The following is a 10,378-nucleotide window of genomic DNA, read 5'->3' as shown; positions in this document are numbered from 1 at the left end:
GGAGGCCCTGGGCCAGTGGGAGGTTAGGGGTGAGGGCTCTTTCTAGCACACTCTATCTGTCTCCAGGTGCTACAAAGACAGAATGGGCCAAGGACCTCCAGAGCCTTCGGATCAACTACCTGCGATCTTTTCAGAGCACAGACACGTAAGCTCCACTCATAATAGTATACTTGATGCACTATGTTAACCTCCTTCGCTATGGCAATCTGCCTGTGTGACAACATAGCTTATTATCCAGGGCCACTGGTTGGATTTGATTTACTGTATTCAAACTCATGCTCTCTCCTCCCTGTAAAAGTCTTCAAGACTTTTAACAAAAGTAATGTGTCCATCCCCCTATCCCCAGGTGAGTCTGCTGAGCTATGGAACTCCAGAGCAGCACCCTGCCACCCTGTTTTCAGCTATCTGCATCGTGAGTGAGGATGCAACTTTCAAGGCCTTCAAATTATGACAAAATGCTATAAAGTTATTTATAAACAATTTATTTTAATTTTTTATTGTTATATTGAAAACAATAACTTTTTGTTGCATGTTTTTTAGCATGTTTGTTCTATGGTAACTTAAAACATCAAGACAACACTTATGATTCAAAAGGTCTAAAGGAAATGCAAGCCTCATGTCCAGAATTAATCGTTTTTATTCATGTATCAGACATCACACAGGTGTGTCAACTAAAATATATATTCCAGACAAGATTGAATAAGTAAACAAAGTGAATGTAAGTCACTGCATCTGTAGCCATTTGTATGAATATGATTTGTGACATTGTTACAGGTTTTTCAATTTATATTTCAAGGTAGCACGTTAGCACGTAGGGCACACCGATTGGTGTCACCTCCTTAGTAAGTATGTGTTGTACCTGTGCTCAAATCAAAGTTTATTTGTCACGTGCGCCGAATCCATCTCGTTAGTCGGAAGGTGTTTCACCTGTGCAAGCCCAGGTGCTATTTAAGAGTGGCTAGCCCAGTGTTTTAGTTGAGTTTGAGAGATGTTGGGAGACTACACTTCAACTTCTTAAGTTTGAAGTTTAAGTTTGTGTTTCCACTGTTTGTTTTACTCCATATTATTTTTACTTTCAATGCTAAGTTGTGGGTTTTTCTTTTAGTTTGTCTTTTTGTAGGCCAACCTAGTGGGCATCAATGGTGGGTGTCTTTTACAACTCCTTACTAGTGGCTTTGACAACTTTCAGTGGGCACCCCATTTTGTTTTGGTTGTCAGTGATTTTCTTTGAAAGTTCTCTTTGTTGTGAGTGACATATTGAGTTTGTCTTGTGGGAGTGTAACAACATACAATACATGTTGACAGAATGGCTGCAAGACAGACTGTTGCTGTACTCCCAGGTAAAGCCCTTGCTTCCGGTACCGCTGAAGGCCACAGTATTGTCAGGCAGCTTGAAGATGGCACCATCCAGGCCCATGTCAGGGGTAGAATATGGGCCCTGGAAGATGTTTTTGAATGAATCGACCAGGAAGATCAGGTGTTGAATTTATGCAATCAAATCAAAATCTAATTTTATTAGTCACATGCGCCGAATACAACAGGTGTTGTATTTCACCTTACAGTGAAATGCTTACTTACGAGCCCCTAACCAAAAGTGCATTTAAAAAAAAATACGGATAAGAATAAGAGATGTAAGTAAAGATAGCAATACTGGATGATTTTGAAAAGCCATAGTCAATCAATAATATAATAATTATTTTAGCAAAAATGTTTATTTTTAATTTACAATCTGTAGAAGCTATGAGAATAGAAAGGTTCAATACTTTTGTGAAGCATCACTGCACAGTTGAAAAATATGGCAAATAGAAATCCAAAATGGATGATGTTGAGAGATAGATGGGAGGGGTTGAATGGAGCTGAAGGGTGGGACTAATAACAAGATAACCAATGGAAAACATACGGGGTCTGTAAAATGTATATAGGTTCAGAACTTTTGTGAAATAGGACAGTTAGAAATAGAAATCAAACTGGACGGACATCAGAAATAGAGGAAGGAGTAAAAACAAATAAAATATAACTATTGTAAAATAGATTGTGTCTGTAAAATGTGTAAGATATATAAACTGAAGGTAGAAGCCTAAGTGTTTATTGTTTTACTCCAATTGGGGAAGGGTGGTAGGGTTTGCGGGGAAAAATAAAGGTATATTCTAAAAAAAGTATGTATGTCTATATAGGTATGTATATATGTGTGTATGTATATGGATATATATATTTACCCCAAAAATATATGGGGGATTGGAAATGATGCAGACAATTACATTGATGGAAGCAACATTCTTTCTGCAATATTAAGCTGATCCACCCCTTAAAATATATATTTTTAAAGTAATTAAAGAGCAGCAGTAAAAAATAACTATATACGGGGGTGCCGGTACAGACTCAATGTGCGGGGGCACCGGTTAGTTGAGGTAGTATGTACATGTAGGTATAGTTATTAAAGTGACCATGCATAGATGACAACAGAGTGGCAGTGGTGTGGAGATGGGAGGGGAGGGGGGGGGGCAAATGCAAAGCTGTTTAGAAGCCTCTTGGACCTAGACTTGGGGGGGGGGGGGCAAATGCAAAGCTGTTTAGAAGCCTCTTGGACCTAGACTTGGCGCTCTGGTACCGCTTGCCGTGCGGTAGCAGAGAGAACAGTCTATGACTAGGGTGGCTGGAGTCTTTGACAATTTTTAGGGCCTTCCTCTAACACCGGCTGGTATAGAGTTCCTGGATGGCAGGAAGCTTGGCTCCCCTCTGTAGTGCCTTGCGGTCGGAGGCCGAGCAGTTGCCAGACCAGGCAGTGATGCAACTAGTCAGGATGTTCTCGATGGTGCAGCTGCGGAACCTTATGAGGATCTGAGGACCCTTGCCAAATCTTTTCAGTCGATCCTTGCCAAATCTTTTCAGTCTCCTGAGGGGGAATAGGTTTTGTCGTGCCCGCTTCACGACTGTCTTAGTGTGCTTGAACCATGTTAGTTTGTTGGGGATGTGGACACCAAGGAACTTGAAGCTCCCAACCTGCTCCACTACAACCCCGTCGATGAGAATGAGGCCGTGCTCGGTCCTCTTTTCCTGTCATCCACAATCATCTCCTTTGTCTTGATCACGTTGAGGGAGAGGTTGTTTTCCTGGCACCACACGGCCAGGTCTCTGACCTTCTCCCTATAGGCTGTCTCGTTGTCGGTGATCAGGCCTACCACTGTTGTGTCACCGGCAAATTTGATGATGGTGTTGGAATCGTGCCTGGCCATGCAGTCATGAATGAACAGGGAGTACAAGAGGGGGCTGAGCACGCAGGGGGCCCCTGTGTTGAGGATCAGCGTGGCGGATGAGTTGTTACCTACCCATTCCACCAGGAAGGCTGACCGTTAGGAAGTCCAGGATCCAGTTGCAGAGGGAGGTGTTTAGTCCCAAAGTCCTTATTGATGAGGTTTGTGGGCACTATGGTGTTGAACGCTGAGCTGTAGTCAATGAATAGCATTCTCACATCGGTGTTCCTTTTGTCCAGGTGAGAAAGGGCAGTGTGGAGTGCAATAGAGATTGCATCATCTGTTGATCTGTTGGGGCGGTATGCAAATTGGAGTGGGTGTAGGGTTTCTGGAATGATGGTGTTGTGAGCCATGACCAACCTTTCAAAGCACTTCATGGCTACAGACGTGAGTGCAACGGGTCGGTAGTCATTTAGGCAGGTTACCTTAGTGTTCTTGGGCACAGGCACTATGGTGGTTTGCTTAAAACATGTTGGTATTACAGACTCAGACAGGGAGAGGTTGAAAATGTCAGTGAAGACACTTGCCAGTTTGTCAGCGCATGCTCACAGTACACGTCCTGGTAATCCGTCTGGCCCTGCGGCCTTGTGAATGTTGACCTGTCTAAAGGTCTTACTCACAACGGCTGCGGAGAGCTTGATCACACAATCTTCCGGTAAAGCTGGTGCTCTCATGCAGGTTTCAGTGTTATTTCCCTCGAAGCGAGCATAGAAGTAGTTTAGATCTTCTGGTAGGCTCGTGTCACTGGGCAGCTCCCGACTGTGCTTCCCTTTGTAGTCTGTAATGGTTTGCAAGCCCTGCCTCATCCGACGAGCATCAGAGCTGGTGTAGTACGACTTGATCTTAGTCCTGTATTTACGCTTTGCCTGTTTGATGTTTCGTCGGAGGGCATAGCGGGATTTCTTATAAGCTTCCGGATTAGAGTCCCGCTCCTTGAAAGTGGCAACTCTAGCCTTTAGCTCAGTGCGGGTGCTGCCTTTAATACATGGCTTCTGGTTGGTGTATGTACGTACGCTCCCTGTGGGGACGACTTCATTGATGCACTTATTGATGAAGCCAACGACAGATGTGGTGTACTCCTCAATGCCATTGGAGGAATCCCAGAACATATTCCAGTCTGTGCTAGGAAAACAGTCCTGTAGTTTAGCATCTGCATCAGCTGACCACTTTTTATTGATCTAGTCACTGGTGCTTCCGGCTTTCATTTTTGCTTGTAAGCAGGAATCAGGAGGATGGAATTATTGTCAGATTTGCCGAATGAAGGGCGAGGGAGAGCTTTGTATGTGTCTCTGTGTGTGGAGTATACAGTGAGGGGAAAAAGTATTTGATCCCCTGCTGGTTTTGTAAGTTTGCCCACTGACAAAGAAATGCTCAGTCTATAATTTTAATGGTAGGTTTATTTGAACAGTGAGAGACAGAATAACAACAAAACAATCCAGAAAAACGCATGTCAAAAATGTTATAAATTGATTTTCATTTTAATGAGGGAAATAAATATTTGACCCCCTCTCAATCAGAAAGATTTCTGGCTCCCAGGTGTCTTTTATACAGGTAACGAGCTGAGATTAGGAGCACACTCTTAAAACCTCTTACATCTAGATGTGCCGCTAGCGGAACGCCTCAACAATATCCAATGATAGAGCGTGGTGCGAATTACAAACTCCTCAAAAATCCCAAAACTTCAATTTTTCAAACATATGACCATTTTACACCATTTTAAAGACAAGACTCTCCTTTATCTAACCACATCGTCCGATTTCAAAAAGGCTTTACAACGAAAGCAAAACATTAGATTATGTCAGGAGAGTACCCAGCCAGAAATAATCACACACCCATTTTTCAAGCTAGCATATAATGTCACAAAAACCAAAACCACAGCGAAATGCAGCACTAACCTTTGATGATCTTCATCAGATGACACTCCTAGGACATTATGTTATACAATACATGCATGTTTTGTTCAATCAAGTTCATATTTATATCAAAAAACAGCTTTTACATTAGCATGTGACGTTCAGAACTAACATACCCACCGAACACTTCCGGTGAATTTACTAAATTACTCACGATAAACGTTCACAAAGAAACAATTATTTTAAGAATTATAGATACAGAACTCCTTTATGCGATCGCGGTGTCCGATTTTAAAATAGCTTTTCGGTGAAAGCACATTTTGCAATATTTTTAATAGATAGCCCAGCCATCATGGCTAGCTATTTTGACACCCACCAAGTTTGGCACTCACCAAACTCAGATTTTCTATAAGAAAAATTGGATTACCTTTGTTGTTCTTCGTCAGAATGCACTCCCAGGACTTCTACTTCAAAACCCAATGTTGTTTTGGTTCCAAATAATCCATAGTTATATCCAAATAGCTGCGTTTTGTTCTTGCGTTCAAGACACTATCCGAAGGGTGACGCGCCGGCGCATATCGTGACAAAAAATTTCAAAATATTCCATTACCGTACTTCGAAGCATGTCAAACGCTGTTTAAAATCAATTTTTATGCGATTTTTCTCGTAAAATAGCGATAATATTCCGACCGGGAGACCTTGTTTTCGTTCAAACACTGAAAATAGAAAATGGAGTCTTCACCATTGTTCTCAGAACGACCACTTTCCAAAAGCCCTACTGTTTTTCGCCCAGGGACTGCAGAGTCATCATTCAACGTTCTGGCGCCTTCTGAGAGCCTATGGGAGCCTTAGAAAATGTCACGTTACAGCAGAGATCCTCTATTTTTGATAAAGAGGCTATAGAAGGACAATAAATGGTCAGACAGGGCACTTCCTGTATGGAATCTTCTCAGGTTTTGGCCTGCCATATGAGTTCTGTTATACTCACAGACACCATTCAAACAGTTTTAGAAACTTTAGGGTGTTTTCTATCCAAATCAAATAATTATATGCATATTCTAGTTTCTGGGCAGGAGTAATAGCCAGATTAAATCAGGTAAGTTTTTTATCCTGCCGTGAAAATACTGCCCCCTATCCTAAACAGGTTAAAGGGAGTGCTCCTAATCTCAGTTTGTTACCTGTATAAAAGACACCTGTCCACAGAAGCAATCAATCAATCAGATTCCAAACTCACCATGGCCAAGACCAAAGAGCTCTCCAAGGATATCAGGGACAAGATTGTAGACCTACACAAGGCTGGAATGGGCTACAAGACCATCGCCAAGCAGCTTGGTGAGATGGTGACAACAGTTGGTGCGATTATTCGCAAATGGAATAAACACAAAAGAACTGTCAATCTCCTTCGGCCTGGGGCTCCATGTAAGATCTCGCCTCGTGGAGTTGCAATGATCATGAGAACGGTGAGGAATCAGCCCAGAACTACACGGGAGGATCTTGTCAATGATCTCAAGGCAGCTGGGACCATAGTCACCAAGAAAACACACTACGCCGTGAACGACTGAAATCCTGCAGCGCCCGCAAGGTCCCCCTGCTCAAGAAAGCACATATACATGCCCGTCTGAAGTTTGCCAATGAACATCTCAATGATTCAGAGGACAACTGGGTGAAAGTGTTGTGGTCAGATGAGACCAAAATGGAGCTCTTTGGCATCAACTCAACTCGCCGTGTTTGGAGGAGGAATGCTGCCTATGACCCCAAGAACACCATCCCCACTGTCAAACATGGAGGTGGAAACATTATGCTTTAGGGGTGTTTTTCTGCTAAGGGGACAGGACAACTTCACCACATCAAAGGGACGATGGACGGGGCCATGTACCGTCAAATCTTGGGTGAGTACCTCCTTCCCTCAGCCAGGGCATTGAAAATGGGTCGTGGATGGGTATTCCAGCATGACAATGACCCAAAACACACGGCCAAGGCAACAAAGGAGTAGCTCAAGAAGAAGCACATTAAGGTCCTGGAGTGGCCTAGCCAGTCTCCAGACCTTAATCCCATAGAAAATCTGTGGAGGGAGCTGAAGGTTCGAGTTTCCAAACGTCAGCCTCAACCTTAATGACTTGGAGAAGATCTGCAAAGAGGAGTGGAACAAAATCCCTCCTGAGATGTGTGCTAACCTGGTGGTCAACTACAAGAAACGTCTGACCTCTGGGATTGCCAACAAGGGTTTTGCCACCAAGTACTAAGTCATGTTTTGCAGAGGGGTCAAATACTTATTTCCCTCATTAAACTGCAAATCAATTTATAACATTTTTGACATGCGTTTTTCTGGATTTCTTTGTTGTTATTCTGTCTCTCACTGTTCAAATAAACCTGCCATTAAAATTATAGACTGATCATTTCTTTGTCAGTGGGCAAACGTACAAAATCAGCAGGGGATCAAATCATTTCTTCCCTCACTGTAGGTGGTCCAGAGTTATTTTCCCTCTGTTTGCACATTTAACGTGCTGATAGAAATTTTGTAAAACTATTGAGTTTCCTTGCATTAAAGTCCCCGGCTACTAGAAGCGCCATCTCTGGGTGAGAGTTTTCTTGTTTGCTAATAGCGTAATACAGCTCATTCAATGCTATCTTAGTTCTAATCACTGACTGAGGTGGTATGTAAACAGCTACGAAGAATACAGATGAGAACTCTCTCGGTAGGTAGTGTGGTCTTCAGCTTAGCATGATATACTCTACCTCAGGTGAGCAGTAGCTCGAAACTTCCTTAGATATCGTGCACCAGCTGTTATTTACAAAAATAATAGTCCGCCGCCCCTTGTCTTACCAAACGCCGCTGTTCAATCCTGCCGGTACATCGTATAACCAGCCAGCTGTATGTTGACATTGTCGTCGTTCAGCCACGATTCCGTGAAGCATAAGATTTTACAGTTTTTAATGTTCCATTGGTAGTTTAATCTTCCACGTAACTCATTACACTGTAAGCTCTACACGTTGTATTTGACACATGTGACTTGTGATTTGATAGAAGTTATTTTCGGTCATAAGAGACGGTAGCGGCAACATTATGTACAAAATAAGTAAAACAGTAAGTTACAAACAACGCAGATAAACGAACAAAAAAACACAATCAGTTGGGGGCACGTAAAACGTCTGCCTTCTGATCTGGTTCTATCTTACATTTCACTGAACTAATCAATTAGCTCAGTTGGTCAGGGCTACGTTAAGTACATCAGAACATTCAATTGAACAGAAACTGTGCTGAACGATCAGTTGAAAAATGGGGAGGGATTGGGTTGTGGGCTCAAATGCACCGCTGCCCTTTAAATAATGTCACTAATTGCTTCACACCACACCCCGGCACACCCACCGACTGTAGCACACTTATCTCAGTCTGTTCAAGAACGTACAATAACGTTTTGGGAAAATGTGTTCAGTACAAACCGTTCTGCAACACAGCAAACGTTCAAGTGAACTGAACACACCCCTGGTGTGGTGCCTAGTTGAAGAAAATCCTTGCAGTGCCTGTGATACTTCAGGAACAGGGTTGCCTACCCCTGCTCTTGGGTCCTTTGGTGAAACGACTGGTGTACTAGGTATTGGGCAACAGCTTTCTTCCAGGGCCCATATTCTTCCAGGGCCTATATAGTGTTGTAACTCATTGCAGACTTTGACTGTGTAAATCACCTCAATAGTCAGCCTATTGTGCGTATTGAACTTTCATATTGCAATGTACAGCCTTACCTATGGATCTTGGGTGTTGGGTCCATGAAATGGGGTATCTGCCTACTCAGTGACACCAACAGAACACAAGTGTGAAGAGTTTACAAAAGTATTAGTTGTAGCTTTCATTGCAGGACTTTGACACCACTGTGAAATGAGCCACGTTAACTCATCAGTCAACCTAACATGTGTATTGAGCATTCATATTGCAATGTACAGATCCTGGGTCCATGAAATGGGGTATAATATGTAAACATTTCAGATATTCAAATAGCTAATGACTGACACTGTCATAGGCGTCGTAAGGATAGGACCAAGACGCAGCGGGTAAAGTGCTCATCTTAATTTATTAGAAGAAAACACTTAAACAAAATAAACAAACAACGAAAAACAGTTCCATAAGGCTCCCAGGCTATACAGAAAATAACCACCCACAAAACACAAGTGAAACAAACCTCAACTAAATATGGCCTCCAATTAGAGACAACGACAACCAGCTGCCTCTAATTGGAGGTCCTACCAAAAACCCAACATAGAAATGGGTGACGGGAGGTTTCCTGGTCCACGTGTGTCGGCAGTGCAATTTGATGCACACCTACAAAACAAATTTGTTTCACACACTGTCAACTGACAGAATTGACCACAGTTCCTATAACCATTAATTCCATTGCTAAAATGCTTCCTATTGTGCTCACCCAGGTCACTGATATGTTTCTGAAGCTGTTGGAAGGTGTTTGGGGGTGGAGGTGCTGCGATTTGTTTTTCGCTGACTGGGCCGTGTTTTCCCACGCTACAGACAGCTATATCGGTCCACTAATACAGGACTAGTAAAGGCCCAGTGCAAGCACTACTTTTGTGTTTTTTGTTAGTGCCTAAGCAATCAGAAAAAAAACTATTTTTGCAAAACTGTACACACTAACCACAAAACCTTACACCAAACCAACAAAACATTATGCATCTCTTGAAAGCAAGCAATTCTTGCAAAACTCTTTTTCAAAAATTGTGTTTTTGCGTCAATACAGTACACACAAACCATTATTTGAATAAGAACACGAAGCACCAACTACGCACTGATAGTATAAATGAAAAACACTTGGTGTTTTTTCTGGTGGTGCTTTTTCTGTGTGCAGGGCATAGCAGTTTGCAATAGTTTTGACATACATGTAGTAAACACACATACACACAGATATCCTAATGTGTATTCCGAACATACCACCTATCAATACAAATAAAAATACAAAAATTCTCTCAAGGTTCTAACACTCCTCAAACAACAAAAGTGCAGTAGAAGAAAACACACATTTGCGCTAGAATAAAAGGAACAGAATGTTTTTGGGCTACATCTCGCCTTCCTTGTGGGTCTGGCCATAAGACTTCATCTACATCACATGCAATGTTGTCTTGAGCTAGGCAGCGTGGAAAGTATCACCTGGAGTGCTGTATCCAGGCCTGGCGTGACCCCTGATCAATGTCTCCACAAGTCTCCTCCATTGCCTGTACAAGGGGTATGCGTTGGTGGGGCTGGCGATCATACACCTTCCAACGCCATGCAGA

This window comes from Salmo trutta, chromosome 17, assembly GCF_901001165.1.
Source record: "Salmo trutta chromosome 17, fSalTru1.1, whole genome shotgun sequence".
In the NCBI taxonomy this organism is placed as follows: Eukaryota; Metazoa; Chordata; class Actinopteri; order Salmoniformes; family Salmonidae; genus Salmo; species Salmo trutta.
The sequence above is the reverse complement of the archived record's forward strand: the minus strand, read 5'-3'. Positions refer to the sequence as shown.